This window comes from Musca autumnalis, unplaced genomic scaffold (assembly GCF_047663935.1).
Source record: "Musca autumnalis isolate F117 unplaced genomic scaffold, ASM4766393v1 scaffold_4, whole genome shotgun sequence".
Taxonomy (NCBI): Eukaryota; Metazoa; Arthropoda; class Insecta; order Diptera; family Muscidae; genus Musca; species Musca autumnalis.
The window spans coordinates 165,331,870-165,339,464 of record NW_027411977.1 but is presented as its reverse complement, the minus strand read 5'-3'; positions in this window follow the sequence as shown (position 1 = coordinate 165,339,464).

Sequence of the window (7,595 nt, the reverse complement as noted above, 5' to 3'; positions counted from 1 at the left end):
GGTCCAAGGCCATATTTGCCCTACGCCATACCTCTTCAGGGTTCCTATAGTTGAGATGTCATGACTTATTATATTTGTCTCCAAAATACTCCATAAATAATGTGTTTGAATCACTTCTGGACAGTTATATAGCATCCATTCTCGAACAATGTGTGATTTGGGCTAATTATCTTCATAAAATTGGAATATTGTCCCCAATCGCATTTTTTCAAGGCAACATTTTTTGTCCTTCAGAATGTTAAATGACACCCCAGCAAAAAATGTTCTCGAAATTGAAAACAATAAATAATTTCATGGCTTCAATGCCGCTTTCTACAATGATAAATTCCGCGCTGATTCCGAAGCGCTTCTTTTTCCTCACTAAGGTAAGTGAGTGTGTGTGTTATTGGAGATTTCTGAGTCATCCCTCTAAGCATTTGGGAGTGAGTTTCTCACTTCTTCTACCAAAAGCAATCGCATTCTGAACTTATTTTCTATAAAAGAGCGATCATTTATAATATTACAATAACAAATGTATTGCTGTTCCATTTTGATCTTCTTGAATAACTACCTAGTGTCAGAAAAGGAGATCGAAATTCTATTATTGCTTGTATACACTAACAATGCACTACTTGCGACTATCGCGCAGGCACTTTCTCTGGCCTATGCAGACACTTCGATTGTTTACGTTAATATAAGGCGTATACAAACTTGAACTAATATAAGCCATTAATCTATCTGATGTTTATATGGTACGGTGGTGCAGTTGTAACCATGTTCGCTTTGCATTCTTAATGTCACGGGTTTGATTCCCAGGCCAGGCAACATTACATTTTTGAAATGACAAAATTCATGTAGAATACAATTTCAATCGAAAATAGTTCTATAAAACCAAGAGTGCTTTGGAAAAATGATTGGTATAATAAAAAAAAATAAAAGAATAAAAAAGAAAAAAAAAAAACAAAAAATAAAAAATTTTTTTCGTCACAACCAATTTTATCGCTAAAAGTACTTCTAGGAAGTCTCGAAAGCGGCTTTCACACGTAGTGTCGAGGACGTGGTTCATTTCTTACCGAACGTTGTGCCTACTTCTCTTAGAATGCGAGATCGCGGATATGTGTTTATATCGCCTGGGAGTGACTGCTTCGGATAATGGGCGATAAAAAATGCTTGCTGGAATCCCCCAAGTAAATATGCTTTTAGAGTATGTGAGAGTTATTATGGCGATCACATAATTAGAAACTTTTAAAGTCTTGAAGCGGAAGGGCGTCTCTACGCAAAATAAACAGTTTGTAGTGGGATATTTGTGTGTGTATTAATTTTTTTGGTGTTGTGCAAATCTGTTCTGGAGATAATTGAAGTACAGTTGTTTATACACAAATACATATGTATATTTAAGTGTGTAAGAAGTGGTGAATGGTTTTCTTAAACTGTTTATATCTGCTGTTTTATAAAATGAGAAAACCAAAGAAAAATAAAATCATTGGCTAATCTATTTGCCCAAAAAACACACATGATGTAAAGGCCTCGGCACATACGGCACACATGAGAAATGTCTATGTGGTGCCAGGTTTGTTCTTGAAGTTTGCATGTGGTTGTTGTATGCTTATGCGATGAACTTAAATAAATAAATAACAACAAACAAAATTAAGCTTTCCAAACAAAAATGGCGCGACAGTTGGTCCTACAGCTGAAATTAATAAACGTAGAAGTAATCCAAACTTTATAGTTACATATATATTTTTTTAATTTTCTATATCTCGTTTTTATACATTTACAGCAAAATCTGGTAACCAACACCTACAAATTTTTGAACTGCTATCAGAGGTCAACATGGTATTAAAGAGGAATATACACCCAAACCTTGAAAAGACGTCATATAATAAATTTTATAATATACTTGTACGGGACAGGAAAACTTTGCTAAATTACGAAAATTATATGCGAGCTGTGTGCAGTAAGTTCAGCATTGAATATAATTATATTTTAATCTCTTTTTAAGGATGCTGTGGGTTCGGAATTCACAAATAAAAATGACTTTTATAAACACTTAAGCAAGACCATTAGACTCGTAAAAAATTATAAAAATATTGCAAACACTAAGAAATCCAAAAATGGGGCGGACGACCAATAATTATTATTATTATTAGTATTTTATAACAGATGTTCCTATTATATTGATATGCCTTATTAATTGGCGATTTATTTTCAAATCCGGTTTCTGTTTTTCTCCATCAGCTCTTGTTCTTGAGATATAGCTCAAAATCGTTTTTTACGAATTTTACCCAGAATTTCGTTATTTGCGGATACAAAAGTTTTAGAAGAAAAATAAAGGAAACATATGACGGATCTTGTAAAAATTGCATATTTTGAGTTCTTTAAGCTGTAATTACGTCAACGGGGGAAGTCATAGGAACTTCATATGGCATACCGGATATGCTTAGGGTGTCTATTATATAGATCAGTATTCAAATATATATTTTAAAGTCCATGATTCGGCTAGAACCTAAAAATCGTCATCTTAAATCTCAAATTGAAAGTCTTTTATAAACTATTGCACTTCAGATGTTATATTATTTAAGAAATGTAATAACTTTTGAATTGTGTAATTTGCCAGCTAGCCTCTACAATGCCTAATGGCGCTGAGGCGAATTAAAATATGAATTGTAAGTTTTATAACGAATAAATGAAAATAATATAAAAAAAAAAAAAAAAAAAGTCTGCCAACGAGAAGTAAATGGCTTATGTGGTAATGCTATCACCGTTAAATGATATCTCTTTAGCAGATTCACCATAATTATTTCAAAAACTTTTTGTATCGACCGTACAACATCTCCTTGATATATTAGTGTCGAAAAACCAACAAAAAATATTTGTTTGTATCCGAAAATAACGAAATTCTGGGTAAAAATCATAAAAAACGGGTTTGAGCTATATCTCAAGAACAAGAGCTGAGACCGGATTTGAAAATAACTCACCGATTTCAATTAGAAACGAACAAATTATCGGTTGAAAAGAAAGTCGTGTTGACCAGTGTAAATATTTATTGCTATTAAAATAATACGTAATAGTTTTAAGTTCTTCATTGTAACGTTTCGAATTATTTAACCGTTATACAAGTCTCAATAAAAAAAAAACTTACTAACTTCCACAAACATCCCAGATGGGACAAGGGAGACTTTTCTCATGTCAATGAGTGCTCGCCTAATGTTTATGGCCGTGTCCGAATTGTAGAGAAGTTTTTCATGACTATAATACTCAGGAAATGTCGCCAACATTTTTGATGCTGCCTGGCCGGTAAATCGATCCAACCACCTTTACCGTGCAACGCACACACATTACACCACGGTGGCACTAATTTTTATTGTTGTCATAAATAAATGTGGTCTCGATTTGATATCGTAAATAAACATTATGCCAGTTCCAGCACCTGCAAGAATCTACAATTTTTTAGTACGATGACAATTTTTTCTTTATGATATCCAAAAAAATTTTAAAATTAGTAGATTCTTGCAGTTCTGGAACAGAGCTATCATCTAGTATTACTGCGCACTTTCGGTGCACTTTCTTTTAGCGATTTCGATGCGCTTTCATTCAGCGGTTTCGATACGCTGTCAAGGATAACTAAACGATTCGCATTTTAGTGGGGCATTTCTTTATATTTTCTCCGCGGAATAGTGAGGAAATTTCCTTAGGTGTTCTGCTGGGGCATCTAATCCATAATTCTTTCGATATAGACAAGATTCCTTACACCGGAAGCACACATACAACCCCATACTATAACAGATCCTCCTCCGTGCTTTACGGTTGGAATTATGTGTTTAGGGTCCAAGGCCATATATGCCCTACGCCATACCTCTTCAGGGTTCCTATAGTTGAGATGTCATGACTTATTATATTTGTCTCCAAAATACTCCATAAATAATGTGTTTGAATCACTTCTGGACAGTTATATAGCATCCATTCTCGAACAATGTGTGATTTGGGCTAATTATCTTCATAAAATTGGAATATTGTCCCCAGTCGCATTTTTTCAAGGCAACATTTTTTGTCCTTCAGAATGTTAAATGACACCCCAGCAAAAAATGTTCTCGAAATTGGAAACAATAAATAATTTCATGGCTTCAATGCCGCTTTCTACAATGATAAATTCCGCGCTGATTCCGAAGCGCTTCTTTTTCCTCACTAAGGTAAGTGAGTGTGTGTTATTGGAGATTTCTGAGTCATCCCTCTAAGCATTTGGGAGTGAGTTTCTCACTTCTTCTACCAAAAGTAATCGCATTCTGAACTTATTTTCTATAAAAGAGCGATCATTTATAATATTACAATAACAAATGTATTGCTGTTCCATTTTGATCTTCTTGAATAACTACCTAGTGTCAGAAAAGGAGATCGAAATTCTATTATTGCTTGTATACACTAACAATGCACTACTTGCGACTATCGCGCAGGCACTTTCTCTGGCCTATGCAGACACTTCGATTGTTTACGTTAATTTAAGGCGTATACAAACTTGAACTAATATAAGCCATTAATCTATCTGATGTTTATATGGTACGGTGGTGCAGTTGTAACCATGTTCGCTTTGCATTCTTAATGTCACGGGTTTGATTCCCAGGCCAGGCAACATTACATTTTTGAAATGACAAAATTCATGTAGAATACAATTTCAATCGAAAATAGTTCTATAAAACCAAGAGTGCTTTGGAAAAATGATTGGTATAATAAAAAAAAATAAAAGAATAAAAAAGAAAAAAAAAAAAAACAAAAAATAAAAAATTTTTTTCGTCACAACCAATTTTATCGCTAAAAGTACTTCTAGGAAGTCTCGAAAGCGGCTTTCACACGTAGTGTCGAGGACGTGGTTCATTTCTTACCGAACGTTGTGCCTACTTCTCTTAGAATGCGAGATCGCGGATATGTGTTTATATCGCCTGGGAGTGACTGCTTCGGATAATGGGCGATAAAAAATGCTTGCTGGGATCCCCCAAGTAAATATGCTTTTAGAGTATGTGAGAGTTATTATGGCGATCACATAATTAGAAACTTTTAAAGTCTTGAAGCGGAAGGGCGTCTCTACGCAAAATAAACAGTTTGTAGTGGGATATGTGTGTGTGTATTAATTTTTTTGGTGTTGTGCAAATCTGTTCTGGAGATAATTGAAGTACAGTTGTTTATACACACATACATATGTATATTTAAGTGTGTAAGAAGTGGTGAATGGTTTTCTTAAACTGTTTATATTTGCTGTTTTATAAAATGAGAAAACCAAAGAAAAATAAAATCATTGGCTAATCTATTTGCCCAAAAAACACACATGATGTAAAGGCCTCGGCACATACGGCACACATGAGAAATGTCTATGTGGTGCCAGGTTTGTTCTTGAAGTTTGCATGTGGTTGTTGTATGCTCATGCGATGAACTTAAATAAATAAATAACAACAAACAAAATTAAGCTTTCCAAACAAAAATGGCGCGACAGTTGGTCCTACAGCTGAAATTAATAAACGTAGAAGTAATCCAAACATTATAGTTACATATATATTTTTTTAATTTTCTATATCTCGTTTTTATACATTTACAGCAAAATCTGGTAACCAACACCTACAAATTTTTGAACTGCTATCAGAGGTCAACATGGTATTAAAGAGGAATATACACCCAAACCTTGAAAAGATGTCATATAATAAATTTTTTATATACTTGTACGGGACAGGAAAACTTTGCTAAATTACGAAAATTATATGCGAGCTGTGTGCAGTAAGTTCAGCATTGAATATAATTATATTTTAATCCCTTTTATGGATGCTGTGGGTTCGGAATTCACAAATAAAAATTACTTTTATAAACACTTAAGCAAGACCATTAGACTCGTAAAAAATTATAAAAATATTGCAAGCACTAAGAAATCAAAAGATGAGGCGGACGACCAATAATTATTATTATTAGTATTTTATAACATATGTTCCTATTATATTGATATGCCTTATTAATTTATTGATATAGTTGTATTGAAATAAAAACATATTTTTTTTTTGTTTTAAATTCTGACTATATTAGGAATGTTATGGGTGCGCTTCGGGACCATTACTTTTTATACGCATTCGATACGCTTTCTTTCAGCGCTTTCGGTGCACTTTCTTCCAGCGATTTCGATGCGCTTTCATTCAGCGGTTTCCATACGCTGTCAAGGATAACTAAACGATTCGCATTTTAGTGAGGCATTTCTTTATATTTTCTCCGCGGAATAGTGAGGAAATTTGCTTAGGTTTTCTGCTGTTACATCTTATCCATAATTCTTTCGATATAGACAAGATTCCTTACACCGGGAGCACTTTTACAACCCCATACTACAGTAATTTCTGGTTACCTGCATCATTCATACCTGCATTTTGGCGTTTCCTGACCAAAAATCATTTGTTACGCAACTATTCTCTAGATTCCTTTCAATATATTATGTTTTACTGCACATTCTGCTGCATAGCTGCATTTTGGGCATAGCTGCATCAACATTGTGGTGATTTTATTTTAATTTGGTTGTATAATTTGTATATAGCTGCACAAGAAAAAATTTGAAAATTTTTTGCGAACTCCAAACAAGCACAAAATTCAACCACTCTGATTTTGTATTGACAAGAAGTGTGCAAAACAAAGAAAGCGCAAGAAAAGAGAATTCAAAGTAAAAAATATAACATTCTCTCCCGAGCATTAAATGACTCTCATTTTATTATTTCAACATTGCTTATAGCTGCACATCAGAGACACGTAAGCAATATTAAAGATATCTGCTTTGTTGGGCAGGTAAGCGAGTTTAAGCTTCCTGCATTTTGGGCATTCCAGCACAAGAAGTCTTGAAATTTTTGAATGTGCAGGTAAGCAAAAAATACGTATAATAGATCCTCCTCCGTGCTTTACGGTTGGAATTCCGTGTTTAGGGTCCAAGGCCATATTTGCCCTACGTCATTTCTTACATCTGCAATAATAACAGTCTCCCAAAACTTAAAATCCTCATTTTCGTGTTCCTGAACTAACGAACTCCAATCGAATTTGGCGGTTATAGGATTTATGAATGGCTTTTACAGTGCAACTCTGCTATGAAGACCATGCTTTCGCAAGATTCTCCTAATAGTTTCTGTTAAGATATATCTCCGCCATCTCAGCAAGTTTAGGTACACTAAGCTTCGGGTTATCGGCCACCTTTGGAAGCAAACAATTTTCGTCTCTTTCCGTGAACAATTTTTTCTCGTTGTTTTTTGACTTGTTGCAGATCCTTTTCTCGGTTTTATGCCTCAGTACGATTTTGAATAGCAGATCGGGTTATATTGAGTACTTCTTCATTTTCCCAGTTCTGTAGGATGAATAACTAATTTTCATTCGGCAATGGTTGTATGGCGTCCCATGATTTTAACCCGAAAAATAACGGGTTAATTTCAATACTTTTCACTGTAAGGTAAACATTTATGTTTTTTAAAAATTATTATTTTGAATTTACCAGAGTATTGCTAATTTTATTTATTTTAAGTTAAGCCAGTTTGGTAGTAGTTCGAACGAATTTGTTTTCGAATCGTCTTAGTGAAAGAGGCCATAAGTGTAGATAAACAAAACATATGATTAAC